The following is a 21732-nucleotide window of genomic DNA, read 5'->3' on the forward strand; positions in this document are numbered from 1 at the left end:
AGAATGAATCCAATGGTAGGCTTCTTCTTTGGATCTCAAAGGCTGCACAGAGACAGAGACCTGCTTGTTGAGAGGACTTGGACTCCATGGCGTTTAAGGGTCCCATCCAACTTAAATGGTTCCATGATTCTGTGATACAAGCATGAGTGGGACTGAATCATCAGAAAAGAATAAACAGGTCTGTAACAAGCCAACACAAAGGGTGCACCAACATTTTGCTTATATTACATCCCTGTTTTCTGGAGATTCTTTTCTTTTTCATTATAAACCTGGAAGTAATATATTAGTCTAGGCCAATAGAAAACTGTTCTTACTTTTCTATTCATTTATAAATGTAAAAAATGATAGTTGATTTCCATGTTGGTTTCAGGGCTGATCAAAGCAATGACACAGCACCATCTCACTACTGCAGAAACTGCTTTCTTCCCAGATTATATTTAAAAACAGCCTCCTAGGATCGTTTGCACATTCTGGCAGAGAACTGTTAAGTTTGTTACATGCAACAGAAAATAACCACGTACTATTGAACTGTTAACAAAAAAGCTAAATTTCATGTTTTACATTTGTCCAATGGGTCCTTCCTACCAAAGGACTGATGGAAGGACTGGTGAGCACATCCATTCATTCTCTGCTGGATTTTCAGTAAGCTGCCTGGTTGTGCTGCCCTGTCCTTGTCCCAGGGTCCAGTAGAAGCACAGGCAGCAGAAGAGGCCTCTTCCTCTGCCTGATGGATGGTCAGCCTGGAAGCAGAGGAGCTCTGCATCCCCTTACTCACAGATGGGCTTCTTGAGGCACAATCCCATGGTTCATTGGGACCCAAGCTTTTACAAAGCACAGCTTGCCAAAACTCGACTTAAAACTTCCTTGCGTTACATGGAATCCAGATTGCTTAAATGCAGTGTGTTTCATTAAAATGATCCCCCTGGTAAAGCTTTTTCTTTTGCTCTGGAGGTTGTTGGTACAATCCTTGCAGGGCGCAGGCATTTCACCTTTATTAACAATTATTTGCTGTTGTTAATTCCAGATAGCAAGGAAAGAGAGCTGCTGTAGCAGTGATGCTTTTACACACGGCAGTCCCTTGGGAGCAGGTTTGCTGCTGGCTTGCAGTTTCTGCTTTTCCTGACTTTTCTTTAATCTTATTCTTTCCTTTCTATTCCTTATCCGCTTATTAACATGACATTAAGTGGGTTCTTAGTCATGCTTTATTTAGCATAGAATTCTGCTACTATTTTGTTGGAGAGAATGGCTTTTTAGCTCAGACATTACCTTGAAGAATCTCAGTTATTTTACTTCCTTTCGGGGCAGATGGAAGGCATTTCGCCCAACCAGCGATGCCATGCCAGCTGTATGGAGCTGTTCTGTGCTTTCACTGACGTAACTGAATTTAATCATGTGCAGCTTGCTAAATGCTATCATGTGATAAAATACCATGGCAGAATTTGGCATGAACCATGAGAACCTCTTATTAGGCAGAATAATTGCAGTCACATTTGCTCTGAATTACACTAGAAATTAATTTAACGCACCATTGCTTGCAAAACACGTAGGATGACAAAAATAATCCAAACTGCCCACGAGGGCTCCTGAATTGTTTCTGAAAATTGTCTTAACTCTTGTGCTTCCTTCCTTAGCACCCTAAAAATACACTGGGCGAAAAGTACTAGTATTCATTTTATTCATGTTAGTACTCTATTATTAATTGTGGAGGTTGGCGGCCCTGCATGTGGCAGGGGGTTGGAGATTCATGACCCCTTCTAACCCTGGCCATTCTGCGATTCTGTGAAAAGACCACAGATCATCCAAATTAAAAGAAACTGCTAGAAAATGTGTGTATTTTTGTGTTGAATGTAATCATTGACTGTGCGTCTCACTGTTCAGACTGTATGCAGAATGGCTGTACTTTGTCACATTGCACTGATGAAATGTGTGTGTGATTGTTTTGGGGTTAGAAAGTGAAGGTGAGCGGGTGACATTTAAGACAGGAACAAGTAGGCTCGAAGTAGAAATCTGTTGTAGAGAGGCAGTTGATAAGCTGAGTTGGGGAGGAATTATTGCAAGTGTGGAGGTGTGCTATGTTAAATGATCTTGGGGAGATTGGAGAAAAGGCCTAAAAAAAAGCTGTGGTTCACGTATGGTAAGTAGAAGGCTCGATGTGAAGGTGAGAATTACCACGGGTTCAGAGTGGGAGGCAAGAGGCGGTGCAGCGGTTGTGTGAACTGCTGGGACTCGGGCCCACACAGCTCTGCTGCAGCTCTCAGCGTGCGGCATGGAGGGAGCAGCCCGTGCCCTTATCTGTAAGAGGGGCAACAGCACGGCTGTAGCACTGAGCCACAGTAAGGCCGCCGACTGCAGGGACGCAGCTGGGATGCTGCATGAGAGGAAAACGGGGGGCTGCTAAGAGAGAAGAGCTGAGTGAGTAGGGCCAGAAAATGAGATTTGAGACAAGGTGGGAGGTGAGTTATTCGCTCTGGACAAGGAGGATGTAGCACTTGTTAGCAATCCAAAAGCAGTAAGCTGTCTTTCCTGTATGTTTTGAACAGAAATAATGAAAGGCTGGAATTTAGTCCCTTGTGAATTGTCAAGTCTCCAATCTGGAAAGGTTTTAAGAGTGGATTAGACAAGTATTGTTTAAAGTGGAGGAACTACAGTTGATTCTGCCGTAAAGCCTAAGGGCTGGACTGGATGAGCTCTTAAGGGCCGTTCCAGCTCTGTGCTCTGATTCCCTTCTACAGCAAAACATTTTCATAGTGTTCATTATTGTCATCACAAATGCAGCTGACCGAGAACGGATCATTGCAGCAGTGTTGTCAGGCAAATTGAGTGACAGTTTGTGTACTTAGTATGAACACACTGCCAGGAGTTTTCCAATCTTTTCCAGCATGTGAAGTTAAAGAAGTTAGAGTAAATAACGATATCTGCATATTTAGACATGGATTAATCAGTATTTGAGATTGTCAGGGGTGGTAGAGGAGGGTCCTGTGCACCCAGCCATCTGGAGGAGAATACTGAAGCTCCCTGGAGATGTTGCTTTGTGCAATAGCTGATGCTCATGCCTTACCTTCAAGAGCTCTAGACAGAAAACATGTGGAGGGTGAAAGGCAAAACATAAACACTGAGCAGGAAAGATGTAGTAAAGCTGGCCCAGGCACGGCGTGAGCTGACTGCGAGATCCAGACAGCGAGGGCTGCGTTGTTCAAACAGGAAATCAGAGGAACGTTTCCCCTTCAAAGCCTGGAAGCTGAGAAGTGCTATCAACTAATTGTTATGCTGTGCTGGAGCTGGGGGGATAATAAGGAGAAATCTGTCTCCTAGCTGCTGTGTTGCCGTTCCCATAGGAAGAGCTGCAGAGTGCATTCCCTCAGAGATCCTTCACCAGAGCTCTGCCTGCTCTCCTCTGTGCAACAGGACCATGGCTGAACCATCGGTCTGCTCTCTTTGGAAGCTTGAAAGAGGCAATCAGTGGTTCAGCCCTGAGGAAAGGAGCTTTATCTACCAGCTGGGCTGATGAATCTCCTCATCAAAGCCAGATCTGTGATTAGGAAGTAAACAGATACAGCAATAACAGATGCCCTGACAAAGCTGTACTTGTCATGTGAGCTGTGCAAGGGAAACAGCAGCTTCCAACTGATGCTTTTTGAAGATTCTTAATAATAATAGCATTCTGTTGAAGAAAAACTCAGCAAGGCAAAACCAGCGTCACTGTTAGTCTTTGGTTTCTTTGTGGCCAAGAAAAGTCTAACAGTGGTGTTCCTCGTGGGGTAAGGGACCTGCTTATGGTTTCTTGTCTGAGTTGTGTGGTTTCTGTGTCTTGGTGATGGACTGCTCATTTGTGCTGTAGTTCTAAAATACTGTATCAACATCACTACGCATTGATGTATGCTGGATACACCCCAGAGATATGTTATATTCCTACTACTGCTGCCTGTGTCCACCTTTTCCCTGCTCTGCCCCATTTCTCCAAGCCTGGGCCATGCTGCCATGTTCAGATGGAATGCTGCCAGCCCCTTTTGCTTCCTCCCACCGACAGAGAGGTGGTGGGTGAGAGCTCTGATCTCCACAAGCCCTCACTGTGGCAATGGGTGAGATCTGCATGGCGGTGGAGGATCCACGGTTCAGAAGGAGCAAGGAGTCAGGAGGTCTGCTTTACCCACTGCTGGCCGTGGAGTCCCCGCATAGGGACTGATGTGATGAGAATGTGATGAATATTTAAGGAGCCCACCTTTCATGCCTGTCCAGGTCCCTCTGGATGGCATCAACATCTCTTCTTTCTGTTGTATCAGCTGCACCACTCAGCTTGGTGCTGTCTGCAAACTGCTGAGGCTGCACTCAGTCCTGCTGTCTGTGTCATTGATAAAGATGTTGAAGAGAACCAGTCCCAGGATGGACCCTTGGGGGACACGACTCGTGACTGACCTCCCCCTGGCCTGAGCCATAACCATAACCCACAGTCAGAAAGATTTTTTAAAAATACGAATTAATTTAGAAGATTCAGAAGATGTGTTCAAACCCAGTTGCAGCAAATTATTATAATGATCTATTAATAACTTCAAATACATGAAAAGCCCAATGCATTAGATAGCAAATACTGTCTTTTTCTGTCTGCCTAGAAGTTCACACTGAGAAATGTCTGTTTTCAAAAAGGCTTTATTACTTGTAGCTAGTTTTGCTTTTAGAGATGTGAATATAAATAATAAATGATCTTTCTTCCTAATGACTTGCTTTTACTGCTTTGACTAACATTTGCTCTGTCTTAAAATTTCTCTTTTCTTCCTCTTGGGAATGAGCATAACTCCATCACTGAAGTATTTAAATTCAACACCACAGTGATTGCTGTTGTCATTATTTTGTACCCCAGGGACCTTACAGAATCCTTCAATGCCATGCTGCCAATGGCATTGTTTCTTCCTTTGGCCGAACCTCCAGAATGGTGACAGCGTTCCCTCAGTGCCTTCAGGCCTCAGTGGCACCTGATATTTGATTAAACAGGGGAGAACTTCTTGGCAGAGATGTCAGAGTTGACTACTTGTCATGAATGTAGGAATGAGCATCTGGAGATATAGGGAGAGCTTCTGGAAGGGTACACCTGAAGCAGGCTTCATGGTGAAGGATACAGCTCCTGCTCTTCACCACTGAGGGACGTGTAGAACACACTGAGTGAGCCTGAAACCAACTGGGTTTACCAACAGGAGTGCTTCAGGAGTAGCTAGAGTAACAACTGCATTATTTTGCAATTGCTTATTTGCTTATCACATTAAATAATCCTACGTTGTTCTTAAGACTCAGCAATCAAATGAATAAAAACCACAATCTTTTGTAGCTCCCACTTACCAAAATTAAATATTGTCACCCAATCCTGAGTCCTGTTAAATGCAGCATGGCACCTGAGAAGTCACAAATGTGGGGTTGTTTCCCCAAGGACTGTGTGTGTGTGTGTGTAAGCATGCACGTGCACAGCATTCATGCCCTTTGCGAGTGACCTCCCAGGATGCTTCATAATGAGAATCCAACTGGGAGGTTTTTTTGAGATGCCACAAGGGATGCAGCTATTCTCCTTCCCTTGAGTGGCGAGAGTTTTGCCACCTCCCTTTAACCACAGCTCAGCTGATGCTTTTGTTATCTGAGCTGGATGCAATGGAGATGAACTACCAGGCGTTGTCTCTGTGCTGGTAATCCTGCATCCTGCCCATCCAGCGGCCCCACATGTTAAATCTGAGGGGTCATAAATGAAGGCCATACGATAACGATGTGGTTTAGATAGGAAAGGACCTTTGGAGGTTATACTCATGCCTCATTTTCTTAGCACAGTACCAGCTTCTGTTACATCAGGCTTCTTGGGGCCTATTCCTTGCTCTGTCTATAAGGATGGAGATACCATAACCTTTCTGCGTGTCTGTTTTTTATTACTCCTGTGAAGTCCTCCCAACCTTAATGTCTAATTAGCACTCTGTGGTTGAACTTGAGTCTGTTGCTCTCCATCTTTGAGCTCTTCACAAGCCTCACCTTGAGGATACCCTGGGAAGAGAAGCAGTTGTGATATTTTCTGGTGCAAAAACTGAAAACTACAGAAGCGCAGCGCTGTTCGTTCCCTTCTACGCTTGGACCCTCAAATCGATGGGACCAAAATACACAGTGAAGCCAGCAGAGTTTCATTTGCATCCACCAGCAGCTGGAGAGCTTGAGCAATGTGTCGATGTAGTGCTGTTATTTCATTCAGTCACCAACACAGTTTATGGAAATTACAGAGAACTGGAGGCTTGTTACAGGGAGGCTGCTGACAGGCTAACTGGACTCCTGGAAAGTGTGTTATTCTCCACTGACTGTGTCTCTGTATTGCTACTGTAGTGAACCTCATTGAGGAAGCCAAGAGCAGGAATTACCCTGTACCTACAGCTTTCATTTGCACTGCAGTGAAGAAGAGGACGTGTCTGCTTCAGCCACCTGTTTCTAATTAGCTGCATCCTGAGTGCGGTGTAGTCGTGCTTCTGCCTACAGGGTGCCTCACTGCTGCTGCTGAGGAAGATGGAGTCTCTTCTTCAGACTTCAGAGCTGTGTTTTAAGCAAGAGGAGCAATGAGGAGGCAGGCTCTGTCACGTGTTACATTTCTTACCAACTCAAAATTGCTTCTGAGAATCACTGCCCTACTTGGCATGTCTCCTCAGCATTTCTTCTAACAGATTAGCTGTTCAGAGGGCAGATACTGAAAGTCAAATTTTTGGCACACTTCTATTTGAAGTTTTAACCCTGTGGTGTTTCTTATGCAGGAATTCCCTCCTTACCGCTGGATGAAAAATTTTTCCAAGTCTTATTCTTAAACCTGAAGCCACTTGATCAAATCCCTGTCTCAGAAATAGACCATTATATTGTTAGTCAAGAAGTGACATTTCATTTAATTCAGTAATTCTGATAGAGGAAGAGAGGAGCAGAAAATTGTTTGTTCTGTAGGTTAGGGTAGAAGTTTTTCACGTCTGGGAATCATGCGCTGAGCACTGCCAAGTGTTCTCATTTTATCAGGTAGTTACTGTTGTTTTGGTGAAATGCAGCTGATGAAATGCACAGCTTGGCTTCTTGTGCAAAGGGAGCCCTTCTGAGGGAGCGGGAACTCCTGCAGCATGAGTAACTGATTAGTGCCGGATTGCAAGAACTCGTAAAATGATTTGGAGTTGGTTGAAGAAGTAAGAAATAAAATAAGAAACTAAAATGAATTGCAGATGTGTGTTGTAGATTTTAAACTGGGAATCCTAAAACCACTTGCCTAAGTTGAACCACATTAAGGGCTTGAGAAACACCAGGTCCATGGGAATCCTGCGCTTGTTGGCATGGTGTCCAGAAGCCTCTGTTTTTCAGGCTAGACACCACATTTTCAGCTAGAGACTATTTGGGTTCCAAGCAGATTTTTTTCATTTCGTTTTAAGCTAAATTAAAAAAAAAAAAAAAAAAAAAAAAGTATCCAGCAGCCAGGAGAATATTTGGCTTTTCTTTCTGTACCAGCTGTTTTCATTCTCGGAAACTCGTTTTAGCTCCTGGTGTGTTTCTTCAATTTGTAGCTCATGACTCGCAGGAGCAGATGATTCGCTGCTGAGTGCACCTCGGCCCGGGGCGGCCTGTGGGAACCGGGAGGCGAGCAGCTCGCCCTGCATTCCTAGAAAGAAGGAGCTCCGGGCGAAGGTCACTGCATGGCTGCTGTGGCGGGGAAGCCGGCTCCATCCCACAGCTCCATCCTGCCCTGCTGCCCTGCCCTCGGGTATGGCCGGCTCTCTCCTCGCAGCTCCAGGCCCGCAGGTTGGCCGCACGCTGGTGGCACTGCTCCTCATCTCGGCCGTTTTCCACCTTTCCTGCCTGTTCTCCCAGCAGCCGCTTTGATCTGCCCCATTGCAGATCCACGTGGAGGAGCAGCGTGGCCTCATGCTGCTCACGGCGTTGGTATTCTTTTGTTTGTTTGTTTGGCTTAAGAACGAAGAAGAAAAAGGTTGTGCTTGAGCATAACGTGTGTGGCCTTGGCCTTGCTCGTGGCCTTGGCCGTGTCAGCCTGCGTCCCCTCCGAGCAGCTGACGTTCCAGTTCTGCTCTTTCATCTCAGCCCTCTGCCCTCCCTGCAGCGCTGAGATGTCAAAGCGTGCCGTGCTTTGTCGTGGCTGCAATTTTCGGTGCGGTGAGAGTGCTTGTGCGCTCAGCTCGCGCCGATGCAGGTCTGCCGTGGGCCGGCAGTGTGTGCGAGGAGCCAGGGCTTGCAGCTGCAGGGGAACTGGCCGGGTTTGTCTGCTGAAGAATTATTTTCTACAGACATTGCTTTTTCTGCGCACTTAATTTATGGTGTGGTATGGTAAAAACATTACTTAGATTTCAAATACAAGTAGCCTAAAATGAGGAAATGCCAGAGTTTAGGATGCCTGCACAACACCAACCTACCGCAATGTGGGTGTGAATTATGGCAGTCTTTAATTACATGACCACATACTGACTTTTCTTATTTTCTTTCCAGAGAACTGTTGCTCTTCACAGCACTGGAGGGATGTGCTCCGGAGCACACAGCTAAGCAAGCGCTTGTCTGCCAGGCGCCCGCAGCTGGACGGGCAGCCATGCAGCGCTGCAGGAAGCACTGCATTCCTACAGAGCCCCAGTTGCTATTTTTATTTCTTCCATAGAGGGCTTGCACAGAGGCAGATAAGCTAAGGACAATTGAGAACAGTTGTTCAGACTATCATTAAAATTTCAGTAATGGAGGGGAGCTTATAAACAGGAGGGAGAATGACTTTTTGCATGGTCAGAAGGAATGGCTTTAAACTAAGAGAGAGAAGGGTGAGGTTGTATATTAAGAGGAAATCCTTTCCTCAGAGGCGGTGAGGCCCCAGCACTGTGCCCAGAGCTGTGGGTGCCCATCCCTGGAGGTGCCCCACGGATGGGCCCTGAGCTGGAGGGCAGCCAGTCTATGGCAGGGGTGGGGCTGGGGGCTGTGAGGGCCCTGCAACCCAACTGTGCTGCGATCTCCGACACAAAAAGGGATGGGATATCCCTTTGGGGTAGTGGAAGTAGGAGCTGTAGGAGCAGGATGCTGTGGGCGAGTGGGAAGAGAGGTGATGGTAGAATCCCCTTTTAGAAGGAAAGAGCCAGGTCTGTAGTTTATAACCTGCAGGATATGGTCATCTGAGAGAGGAATACATTTTAGTGACACAAAATGTTGCTTTCTGTCTAAAATCTCATATTTTTTTCTACAGTACTGGTTGGGTAGTTTAATAAAATGAGACTTAATGACAAACCTGTTGCTGGAACAGCTGCCCAGAGAGGCAGAGATGCCCCATCCATCCCTGGAGGTGTTCAAGGCCAGGCTGGATGGGGCCCTGGGCAGCCTGGGCTGCTATGAAATGTGGAGGTTGGTGGCCCTGTGTGTGGCAGGGGGTTGGAGCTTCGTGATCCTTGAGGTCCCTTCCAACCCAACCCAAGCCATTCTATAATTCTATGATTCTATGAAACCTAGAGTAACATAGGTAAAATGGTACCACTTAGTCTATATATATATTTTTTTTTACTTTTTAAAGCATTTAGCTTGAGCACACAAGTTCCTGAGATCTCATGGTGTGTTCCTCACCATGGTGCTGTTTTGTTTCCTACATTTCAGTTCACCACCTGAAAAATAAAGGTAGCACTGCCTGGTACGCTTTGCTCCTCACGTCATGGCTTCCAACCTCAGTACCTCTGTCTGCTTTTGTTCATCACCCTCTGTTCTGTGGGGGTTCAGCTCTCCCCGGAGAATCCAGCGCTGGTCTCTGAGGTAGGAGATGCTGGTTGTCTCATGGGCTGAAAGCTCCTTGGAATTCTTCTACTTTTGATATTCCCACTAGAATTGGAGTTAGCGTAGCGTTGTTAACTACTGTACCACAGCTAACTTGGGTTTTGTTATACTGTATTTATGCTGTGCTTCTCTATTGCTTAAAATTAAACGTAAGAACAAAAGAATGAACAGAGGCAGGCTTTGAGGAGAATTGTCTGTTTTCAGAATCTTTGGCAGCAGATATACTTTGATAGGTTTTAAATTACCTTCATCCCCTCGTGCCAGCACAGTGCAGGGTGTTGGGCTCACGGCATGCTGAGGTGCTATGCAGAATTTAAAAAACTCTGTACATCTAACAAATAAAAATGAGAGAATAATGTACTTCTAACAGAGAAAATGCAATTGGGTGTTGAGTTTAAGGCTCCTACAATTGTTGCAAAAACTCCACTAGCTGCTGCAAAAACTGATTTCTTATTGGTATTTTTACGTACTGTTGGATTTGGGATGGTTAATCACTTTGCAGGGTGAGAACATGGATGATTCCCGAATACCTTTACAGCATGTCTGTTGCATTCTGTTTTCCAGGAGATCCCTGTGCTCTGTAGTGAATCCCACAGGACTGGAAGGGGGGAGGACCTCTTGGATGAATAGCAGATTGTTGTAATCGTTTAATTTCTAATTCTCTTCTGTCCAAAACATGTTCAAAACTGAGGCTTGGGCAGCTTGGGAAAAAAAAGAAAGAAAAAGAAAAAGATGAGAATTTACTTTTAACTTTCGTCTTACTAAGGCCAGTTGTTGTTTTAATTATCCATTGTTATTGTTTGTGACCTTCCACTAGGGCTGTTCAGTGTGAGTTTAGAAGGATTCCTGCTTTCATGTGAGGAGGGTGTGACTGTGAGGAAGTTTTTCCAGTTGGGTGGAACGACTTATCTTTCTTGTGCTTTTTGTGGACGATCCTCTGCAGTTGAATGCTGCAGGATCACTTACTGAATTGTTTATCCAAAAGAGTATTTTGTATTCGGGAGACTGGATCCTACGTTCCCCTAAAAGCACCAGGGGATTCTTTGGCTGGGGGGGAAATGCTGGCAGGAAAAAGGCACCATCAGTACCCTCTCCTTCAGCGTACAGGGAAAGGAGGGAGAGCTTGGAGGTGAGGAACTGGGCAAACCCACGCTGTGCAGAGAAGCTGCCCTGTGCAATCCACATCTTCAATGTTTGGATTGTGCAATGTAGCCACGAGGCAGCAACTGAACGCCCTTCAGTGAATGGAGTATGAAAACTGTCCTCGTGTAATTTGTAGCTGGTGTATTTCTGTTTTGTGTCTTGAGGAGTTAAATTCCCGTGTGATGGAGTCAGGGTTTTGAAGTAATGTTGGAAAGCAAGCGCTGCCAAATTGGAGTCCCTGGCTTTTGCAATTGGCGGCCCTACTGCGTTATCCGTAACAAACGGACGGCTCAGATGCTTTATGTTTGTAGAGCTAATTTCCTAATCTAAGTGCCAATTTAAGAGCTCTGGTTTAATGTTTCTTCTCTCAGTGGCCATGTTGTATTGAGGGATTGAGTTTCAGATCAGAGCCTTCCTACATCTTGCTACACAGTCCTGTGCTCGCTGAACTTTCTAAATGTGAAGGAAGGCGATTTGAACGCTCCTGTTGCACACAGATTATGTGGAATATACTGGAGGTTAGAACTTGTTAAGTCTGACTGAGCAGTCAGTCTAATGCCAGTATCTACTGGGTGCATTCTTGAATTTGTCTAACATACTGGGTTGGATTTGCAGCTTGTTCTATAAGAAGAGCTACACAGATGGGTATTTATATGTTCAGTGCACCTGAGTTTGCATTTAGTTTGTCAATTCTAAGAACGTATCAGTCTTTAAACCGAGCTACAGTCTTATGTTTTACATCCGTGCAGTGTATTTCAGTGATTTGTTTGGAGCAGGAAAGAAGTGAAATCACCAAAGGGTTGGCCCAAGATCTCAGTGCAATTACCAGATATACGGGTTAGATGTGTGTGTAGCAGTGTCAAGTAAAATAGATGAATATATATTAGGAAAAAAAAAAAAGTTTCCTAATGGCGATGAAGACTTTTGAAGTTGGAAGCTACAGAAACCAGTGTATCATTTCAGAACATGCACATTTGGGAACAGGTTTGTGTTCCAGCTTCTTAAAACCTCTTGTTTTAATCAGTAACACTCCTGTTGAAAACACGCTGAACCTCCTGAGGGGAAAACAAGTGAATAATGTCCCACTTTTCATTAGACTCTAATTAGTTTTGCAGTTATGAGCTATAAATCAAAAAAAGGTAAGCAAAAGCAGCAGTTCCCAAAGCAGAGGGCTGTGCAGGCTCCTGCTAATGGCCGTCTGGCTCCTTATGCCTTATGTCGGTCAGAGGCTGGAATTCAGCAGGGCATGGTGAGCTTTTCAGCCTTGTGTGGTTAGTATAGATAGCAGCAGGAAAATCCTCCTGTGAGCATACCTGTTTGAAAGTGGTTTCTGATTTGCATGGATTTGAAGGGATGGGAAATGTGCTCAGCAGAGCTTTCTCAGGGGCTGTGCTCACAGGGTATTTGAGCACGCTTCACTTGGCCCGAAGAAGATGCATTTTTCAAGAACTTCTGCTGTGATTGTGAAAAACATTTTTAAAAAGAGAGCTTAATTGAAACTTCTGCTCTCGGATGTGTTTTGCAATGCGGCAATTTTAATTTTAGAGAAATACGGACATTGTGAAACTGCAGAGATCTGAAAGTGGGCACGAAAAGAAAGGAAACTTACAATGCATTCCCTTCACACACGGCTTGTGCAAACTTATGGTAAACCAGACAGTGGCGGAACGGTTCATGGCTTAGGGCTCAAACAAAACTGGGGGAAGCAAAGATGGGGAATGTGCTTCATTCTGTGCAGTATCTCCAGCAGTGTGGGGAAGATCTGCAGTGATAGATGAGATTTCTCCCCGAAGCTGACGTGATGCTCTGCTCCTTCCCATCCCTCTGTTTCGGGGGATCAGAAGATCCCTTTCCCTGGCCAGGGGGGCTTGGGGCTGTCAGGAAATGCTCCCCTTGCACCGATGCTGTGCTGTGTTCTGCTTGTCAGCTGGATCCAGCTGAGAAAATACCTTTTGTTGGCTGCTCCTTTATGCACACACAGGACCCACGCAGGCTGCAGTGAACTGGGGAGGGTTTTCATTCCTGAGGCCTTCAGGACAAAGCTAGGCTGGTTTTGTGTTTGTGGTTGTGGCTGCTTAAGCATGCAGCTTTTATTATAAATAGAGCAGATAGCATACGGCAGTTCAAGGGGAGGAAAATGTCTGTAGCTGAACCGAATCGTATGGAAAACCAATTCTTCTTTTCAGCATTAGAACAAAGACTATTGCTTTGCACTGCGTAACGCTGAGATGTGCAATTTCTGACAGAGGTACTGTCTTACAGAAACAAACCAAACAGATTTAATAGCTGAGATTGGAGGGCGCATGCAAGTCTGTTCAAAATCTGTTGTAATTTGACATGTGCTTTGATTTCCTGCCAGCCCAAAAATGTAGGTCAGGAAAAACAGGTACTTGTTTCTACAACTGTGTGATGGCTGTGGTGCAGCTTGCAGAAGCACTCTCCTTTTTTAAAAAAGATTTGCATGGGTACATAAATCTTTGCACTTAGAGAAGGAAATTGGTATTTTGTTGGTTTGTTTTTATTTTTTTTTTCCAGAAGGGCTTCATTCTTTCCACAATATGTGTGTGGAAATCTGAACGCTCTGCTACTTAGAAAGCAGAGGAAAAGAAAGCGGAGTGCTCACCAGGGTAAAATGCCTGGTGTTTGTGGGAGCAGCACAGGCTGCACTGAGAAGCATTCCGAGCCTTTCCCTGCCACATTCCTTGCGATGCCATGTGGCCTCTAGGCCACTATTGCCATGGGTATGGTTTAAAACTTGGCTGCAGCAATGAGGTGGTGAGGGAACGTGAGGGAAGGAGAAAAGAAAAAGACAAAAAAGGGAAGGGTAGAAAAAAAAGAGACATAGAGCTTTGGTTGTTTGTTACAGATACATAAATGTTTGCAATTTTACTAGGATAACATCATTTTGGCTTTTGTTTTATATACTTCATTTGGGATGTCTCCTTTACACTTGCCGAGTTTAACTTGGATTGAGATGAGGAACTGAGTGTGGGTCTGTAATATCTCCCTTGGTCTTAGATTAGAAATAAAAATAGAGCAATTTCACTTTTTTTTCCTGTTCTGGTCTAGATGAGTGCAAAGAGAAGCAGCCCTTCTGCTGTGCTGCTCTCCTGGACTTTGCTCTGCTGCGCAGAAGTCACCGGGGCACTGCCTGCGTTACTGCTGCATGTTCTGCAGAGCAGATTTCTCCCATCCAGGCTGCCCCAGAGCCAGGCTGCTCGGGACAGGAAGAGCATCATTCCTCTTGCGTTCCTTTGCTAGCAGAGGGTTTGGTAATAGGTTATCAATGATGCTAAAAATGAGTGGTCTGCAAGGGACTTTGAGCTTTCCTTTGATGGGCACTGAAAGGTTTTCATGTCTGGGTAGAATTTAGCTTTTCCATACCACCACACCGTTCCCTTCTACTCCTCAGCTCATCCTACAAAAATATCCATTTCCTTGTCTCACGGTGGCACCCTGGCACCAGGTGGGCCCATGGCTAGCACGGACCACGGGCTGCAGTGCCATGAGCACTGATGTCCCAGGGCTGTGTGCCACGGCCCTGTGTGGCTGCCAAGGATGGTTCAGCAATTCCTGTAGCTTTTGTCATTACCGTCTGCGGGGATGCTGGAGGTGTTGGGGCCTTTTGCAGGAGTTTGCAGGAGGAGGCGCCAGGTGTGCCATGAGAGGGAGGTGCTGGCACACCTCTGGGGTGCTGCCAATGAGACCAAGGCTGTCCTCGTTCCGCATGACAAAACATTTGGCCTCTTGCTCACGATCCGCGTGTGCGCGCAGGGTGACGCTGGACAGGCTGTCCCTGCCATCGCCGCTGCTTATCCCCAGAAGCACAGCTTCAGGTCTGTAACGGACAGCCAGCAGCGCTGCGGCCGTCACTGCGCAGATGTACGAGAGGTCTGATGCCATCTGATAAAAGCTGCATCGTTTGCAAGCTCTTTCTGCCTTGGTGCTGAAGTCAAAAGGGGCTGCTGGAAATGCTTTCAGTTTAGCATCTTTCGCAGATTGTAGATCGATACAGTTGTAATTGTCAATTCTATCCAGGAATGGCTTCTGCCTCCCTGCTAATTGTTTGCTCGGCCCTTCAGAGGCCCAGGGACTCGTCAGATTGGCTGTGACTGCGTGTGAGGCGTCCCTGTGTGCGGCGTGGCTTCGGATGCTGTGTGCAGCGCTGTGAGCGGGGCAGGGTGACAGATGAGCAGAGCTTCCCAGGCAGCCGGGGGAGAAAAAGAGGAGAAAGGCAGATTATCCCATTGTGTTTGCAGGGCATCGGTCGCACAGACAGCGACCATCCTCTTTGACAAGAGGATTGTTTAATTAGTTAAGGGTTTGATAAAGAGATGACTGAGCACGCAGCGCTCTGAAGGCATCTGCCTGTTTAGTACAGCAGGCATGTCCTCCGAGCTCACTCAGTGCCTTTCCTCCTGGGGGACCTCTGGGGGTCTCCAGCAGCTCTGTTACAAATCTCAGAGCTGCTTACTGTGAGCATATTAAATTGAGTTTCTGTTATCTGAGAAACAAATTATAATTCAGCTGCTGGTAAACTAGTTCTGACCATTCAGAGCGAGGAGAGTTGTACTCGGAAGGCGTGTTTTTAATGTATCATGTGTTCTGGTATCCTCACGCCTCTTATCTTTCCAGCTTTTCCGTGTATGCTTTGTCCTTATTTTCAATTTGTTGCAGGCATCACCAGTTTAGATTCCCTCCCACAGACTCTGAACTGCAGCACAATGGGAATCTGTGTAAACAGATGACCATTTATTTTGCATAGGAAAGAGGGTGTGAGTCAGTGGCACCTAGAGTAAATGTTACTGTGGTCATAAGTGCAGTGTTACACCATCTCTGCCATGCTCCTGAACTTGACCCTAAAATCTAATTTGAAATACAGAAACAGCAGAGCAAATACTTTTGATCTATTAGCTTGAGTCGTCAGGTCATGGCCTGAGATGGTTGGTATCCAGCCTTCCAAGTCCACCAGGGATTGTGCATCAGCACTGACCGTGCTGCACTGGGACAAAACGCCACTGTGTGTGCAGTTACTGATCACTGTGTGTGCAGTTACTGATTGCTATGTGTGCAGTTACTGCTCCCCTTTGTCTGCTCAGGGTGACAACTGGGGAGGCTGTGCTGAGTGTCAGCGTCCTTCCTCCTCTGGGCTGGGAGCGACAATGTGTCCGTGTTGCGGAGGGGCAAAGCCACAACAAAGCTGCAGATGCGGATGGAAGCATAGGTCAGACAGGCTGCAGTCTCACACCATGGTTGTTTTCTCAGTGCTCCTGTCTCAAAATGGCTGGGCTGCGAGTGTGCCCCCGCCCTCAGTGCATGAACTCTTAGAGCCTTTCTGAGGCTTAATTAATATGTGTGGATGTGAATGCAGCCTGATCCTTAGAAGAGCCTTTCTGGAGGCAAGCACTGCCATGCTTCCAGGGACCTTTCAGTGCTTGATGCTGAGCACAGCAGCACACACAGCAGAGCACTTACAGAACTTTTGCAGCCCAGAGCCAGTGCCTCGCTTGCTACTTTTCTGTTAGAGCTCTGCAGGAAGATGCATAGTTCTCTTAAAAGATGTTATTCCTCCCAGCAGGTAGCAAGCAGTGCCGTGTTGCCATTGATGAGCAGCTGCCCTCCTCCTGTAGCACCCCTAGCTCAGGCCACTGCTGACCCAGCTGTGTGTGCCTCTGTCTTCCATCAGCTCTTGGGTGACAGAGGTGGGGGAAGGACCTCTGGAGAAAGCCCAGCCTGAGCATCTCACCAGCACTGGTGGCTGCTTTGTGCTTTCTGCTTGATCATCACTATCCAGTTTCCCTTCGGTTTGAGCTGTGCCAACCTTACCAACTACAGCTTGGACAAATGGTACTGCTTCAGCATTTGAAGTGATTAATAACTGTTAGGAGTTTGCAGTTTTCCATTTCAGCATGTCTCCTCTGATTTCCTGCTTGTGTCCCAGAAGTTTCTGTAGCAGGTGAGAGGCACAGGGAGAAGCACTTGTGTGATCACTGCAGATCTTCCGAAAACGCCACCCAGCCCTGTTTGATAACAAAGGCAGAGGTTTCCTCGGTTGCAGCATCTCATCCTCACTGTGGCAGGAAAATCCCACTTTGATTCACACAGATGTGTTTTGAAGCATTACAACACAGGCAGTCCCTCTGCTTCTGCCTTTTGCTGCGCTGCTCCTCTCTGTCATGGAGCTTCTTCTTTATTAACAAAATATTGCTGTCTGTAAACACCGTCAGGCTGTGAGAAATTTCCTCTCCAATAAGTAGTTTAAATAACAACTTTCCTGCACCTTAATTCCATCACTAGTCTGATTAATTCCCTGAAGAGGGCCTGGAACAGCCTGCAGTTATGCACAGCTTTAAGCAGCTGGGCTGCATTTACCTGCAGGGAGTCTGAGGCATCTTCCACTGAGTCGGAGAGCGAGAGCGGTTTTTCTCTGAGCTAATGCATGCTTGACAGCTCCCCTTCCTCTTTTGGAGCAGTCAACAAAAATAGTACAATAGCATCACAACCCAGCTTCCCAGTGTGGAAGGCCACTAGGGAGGATCGGTGAAGGAAGAGGTGGTGTTTGGGACCGTCCATAAAAACTTGTAAGAAAGTTTTAAAAGCATGTAAGAAAGGGACGCAATGTGAACAATTTAAAGGCAAGCAGATGCGGCACAGCAACGTATGGCAAATGCTGGCCAAAGCACCCACCACTCTTGTTGTCGTACATCCCTTGGGCGATGCGCAGTGCCAGTCCCATTCAGCCAGGTGCCTCTCTGGGGTTAGGAAGGAGCTAGAGGTGCTGCTCTCTCTTCAGCTGAAACACACAGCAGTTCTGGGGATTTTGGGAAGAGCATGTAGCATCCTGTTCCTTTTACCAACCACCTAAGCATCGCCTCCGCAGTGCCTGCCAGCTGAATTAGTGAAACCAGAGGAGAAATCAGGGTTCCCTTTTTGTTTGCTTTTCAGTCCCTGCAGTTGGTAGAAGGCATCTGCACAAGCAGACTTGCAGACTGGAGAGCTTTGCAGGAGAGCTGTGCAGGGTGGGATCTCTGCGGTGGTTACTTTGATCAAGTGTGTACTTGTGCATATGTAAAGCTTCACAAGAGACACCTCATGGCCTTGTGGCAAAGCAGTGTAGTCACGCTTGCTTGAAGTAGCTAACTTGCTGCCCTGTGAACAAGTGAATTAGATTGTATCACCCCTGAGCAGACATTTCGTGTAGAAATGAAAAGGGAAAGAATCCTGATCTTTTCAGCGGTTGCCCACAGCTTTGCTATTTAACTTTGAGTTTGCTGCCAGTTGTTCAGACGCCAAATCATTTGGCAGACATAAATCAGATATTCCTGCCCATGCTTAAGGGAGAATAATATGTTGGTTCAACTTTCTTATTGTTTTATGAGTTGATTCGTCATTACTTGAAGGTCTTTCAAAAGGTGGTTAAAACTATGCATAAGCTGAAGTACTTGGTGAAAAATTAGACCATCATTATTGCAACTGTAACTACAGCTAATAAATCATGCTGAGAAAAACACATGCCTTTCAGGTTAATAATATTGTTTATGGATATCTAATAATCCCAAAGCTGGCTAATACAACATTTTGCTCAAGTTCTGTAGGCAGTGGTGGAGGTTTTTCTATCACGCTGGCATCTCTTGGTCTGAGCAGCCAGTCTCAGCAACCATGTGCAGCCCTGTGCACACCACTTCTGGGAACTAATCTGAGCCTTTGAGTACTCTGTTTCTCCTGAAATTGTGAGATCCATTTGCTGAGTGGTGGTGAGGAGGATGGAAAGGAAAGCAAAGGTAAGCAAAGGGCAATGAGAGAGTCACTGCAGACCCATCTTCCAGTGCAGAGCCCTGGCTCCCACCCCAGGTGGTTGAGGTGGGGTTTGTTATTATGTGGTGCAGGAAGGAATGCTGTGAGAAAAGCAAAGTTTCAGCTTCAAAATCTTCCTTGTTCTGAACAGTACCAACACCCCTGAACGCGATTACAAACCTGTCTCCCATGTGAAAGATGTTTCCACCACCAACTGTGACTTCATTAATCCAACTCATGGCATAAACACTGCATTCAAAGCCTACTTACTGAAGACCTTCTCTAAGCTTTTTCAGGAGACAAAAGGTGAGAAAGAACTCTCACATCAGCTTACTATCACACATGGTATGGATAGCACTGAAACGGCTTGGGAAGGGACCAAAATTTGGCACGCACTGTGTGCCACATTGTATATTGTAAAAAATGTGATCAGATTTTATTTGGCTTTCCGGGCTTTCACATGAGCCTTGCACCATGGGAAGGTGCAAGGAAGGTGGGAAGTATCTTGCTGTGAGTGGAAGGTGAGGAGCTGTGCAGGGTAAGCGTGGTGAAGTCATTGGCTTCCAGTTCTGGGAGCTTGACAGAGACTTGGTTGACCTTGAGAAGCAGTCTTGATTGACCTTGATGTCATTCGGAAATGACAGCAAAACCAAAACTTGCTTGGACAGAAACAGCAAGGAGCCTTGCACTAAGGATAAGAGTGAGGATAAGAGTGAGTCCCCGTGGGGCTTTTAGTCCCTTGGATGTAATAGCTGAGCTGTGTGAGACAGTGGTCTTCTCAGTACTCAAACAAGGCCACCAGTGCCATCTGATGTTCTGCCTCCTTGCTGCCCTCTTTCTCAGGATGTCAGGTCTCCCTGAAACTGAGATTGCTCTTAAAGCAATTCAGGCTTTTATAAGGTAAGGGGTTCATGAAGTAATAGCGAAATGGCAGGCCCTGTTTCTTGCATTTCTGGTCTTTAATGAAGATGTTCCCTGAAGGGGATCAGGGGACCTATACATAGAGATGCTCACATCAAAGCCAAACATAAATAAGAGGTAAAACTTATTAGAACAACAGGCTTCATGTTGTTGACAAGGCATATCAGATCTCAAGTGAGAAAAACCTGAAGAAAATCTGGGTCAAGCCTGACAAGATAACCTAGAAATATGCCAATAGCTTGTGGAATTCCTCCTGAATTCTGGCAGTTTGTACGAGGCATACTGTGACAGTGCCTGCAGAAAATGAAGGTGGTGCCAGCAATTTGAGTGTAGCCTGAATCCTGTGTGAGCTGCAGAGCACTGCTGTAACTCCGGTCTGGGACGGAAGATGCAAAGCTGCAGACGGTTGGGATCTGAGGGATTTGCTCATGACAGCAATAACAGAGGAATGTCAATTTGAGAGGAAATCCTTGGATTATTGTAGTGTTTAGACCTGGTCTGGAGTGAATATTATCAAATATAAATCAGCATGGCATAGTTTAAGCTCCTCTGAGTGAACAGAAAGGGAGATTAGCAAAGGAAGCAGATCAAGATGGAGAAAATTTACTGGATTGGTGAGATTACTCATTCATCCAGTAAAAGCTTATGTGTTCAGTGTTGTGTCTATAGCTACAGCTGTTAGGGCAAAGCCCCCAGGAGCAGGAAAGCTTTAGCTCTGTTTTGTCAAAAACAAACCTTCCTCCCTCCCTCCTGCCCTAAAGGACACGATTCTTAAAATTGCATCCGTTTTGTCTGGAAGTTTGCTTGAGCATCTGTGAGTCAGGAAGCGATGATTTCTACTGCAAGTTTACCAACTCGTTTGTGCTTCCAAAGCTCTGCAGTGCAGATAGGGCTGAAGTCCCTCTCCTGGTGATCCCTACGGAGCAACCCTGAAGTGAAGCATTCAGCAGAAGGTAAAAGTTCAGATCATGCTCCTGTCTGCATTGATGATCCATGTTAGAGTTCTGACTCGCGTCTGCTGGCCAGACAGCTGCAACAATTTAGGACATGACTGTCCCCCACTGTTAATTAGTGCTGCAGAAGGAATGTGTCCTTGTATCTCAGTTCCTCTAGCTCAGAGCACAGCAGTTTTGCACAAATACTTTCACCCACTGCTCACGTTAATGTGCCAAAATGGAAAGCAGAGCCGTGTGCTGCGCAGGTTTGGGCCAGCTGTGCTCCCGGGCAGACTGCTGGCAGGGGAAGGTGGGCTAGCAGCTGGCACGAGTGGCAACCTCAGCTGTCATGGCCACGCTCCCAGAGCCCCTCAGTCAGAGCCTTTTGGAAGTGTTGGACTCTGGAGGATGGCTCATGTGTTCAAAAAGATAATAGGTTTGTGCAGAATAGTGAAGCTTCCTTTCCATCCAGGAGAAAGCATTCACATGCTCTCTGTCACACATTGCTGGACAGATGTTAACAGTGCTGGCTTCGTTGCTTAATCGTGGTGCCTAAACTTGAAATCAAACTGCTGGGAAGCAAAGAGCCTGAAGAAGTCAAAACGAAACTGCTCCAGCTCTGTTTTGGGAAGCAGCGAAGTCTGCAAAGCTATTCTGGTTATGCTGTTAGCATGAGTTTCTTCTATGATTGGAAATAAAACAGTGCACTAAGATTAAAGTGGGGGGGAGGAATGGGAGGGAGCGCTCAACTTACTGAACTGTCAACATTTACAGCACGTTTACACTGTGTCTTCTAGTAAGAAGGAGCTACATGTTCCATTGCAGCCACCACCATTGCTGGGTCCTATAGCTTTGCAAGGCTTCGTGTCTGTTGCAGTTATTTTCAATTGTGGTCAGCAACTTGGAATGAAATTGGTAAATTGTGTGCCACCTTCACCTGCTTTTCTATTTTCTTTGAAATTTTTATTTAAATTTTGATTCTGGTTAAAAATTCCGCATTGTGTATTTCCAAAGTTTGTGTAAGTTTTAAAGGTTCACTAGGAAGCACAGTGCTGTGCTGGGAGAGCCTTGGTCTGGTACCACCTTCAGGTTCTTGAAAGAGCATTTAGAAAATACCAGCACGAATGGAAAGCCTGGAAAGCTTTCCTCTGGC

The 21732-nt window shown here is 46.0% G+C and overlaps 1 protein-coding gene across 9 annotated transcripts in view; it reads left to right on the forward strand.

The window, feature by feature from the left end:
• Positions 1 to 21732, forward strand: part of EXD3 (exonuclease 3'-5' domain containing 3) — a 244883-nt gene that overhangs the window by 28272 nt on the left and 194879 nt on the right. Inside the window, exon 1 of one of the 9 annotated variants that reach the window (XM_042835834.1) lies at positions 9685 to 9765. The exons of the other annotated variants lie outside the window; for them this stretch is intronic. The gene's annotated coding sequence lies outside the window, so the exon portion shown is untranslated. Of the gene's footprint in view, positions 1 to 9684; positions 9766 to 21732 lie in introns of those variants that run through there. 9 annotated transcript variants of the gene reach the window in all.

Source organism: Centrocercus urophasianus, unplaced genomic scaffold, assembly GCF_019232065.1.
Source record: "Centrocercus urophasianus isolate 14NV4802_14NV808 unplaced genomic scaffold, USGS_Curo_1.0 seq_55, whole genome shotgun sequence".
In the NCBI taxonomy this organism is placed as follows: Eukaryota; Metazoa; Chordata; class Aves; order Galliformes; family Phasianidae; genus Centrocercus; species Centrocercus urophasianus.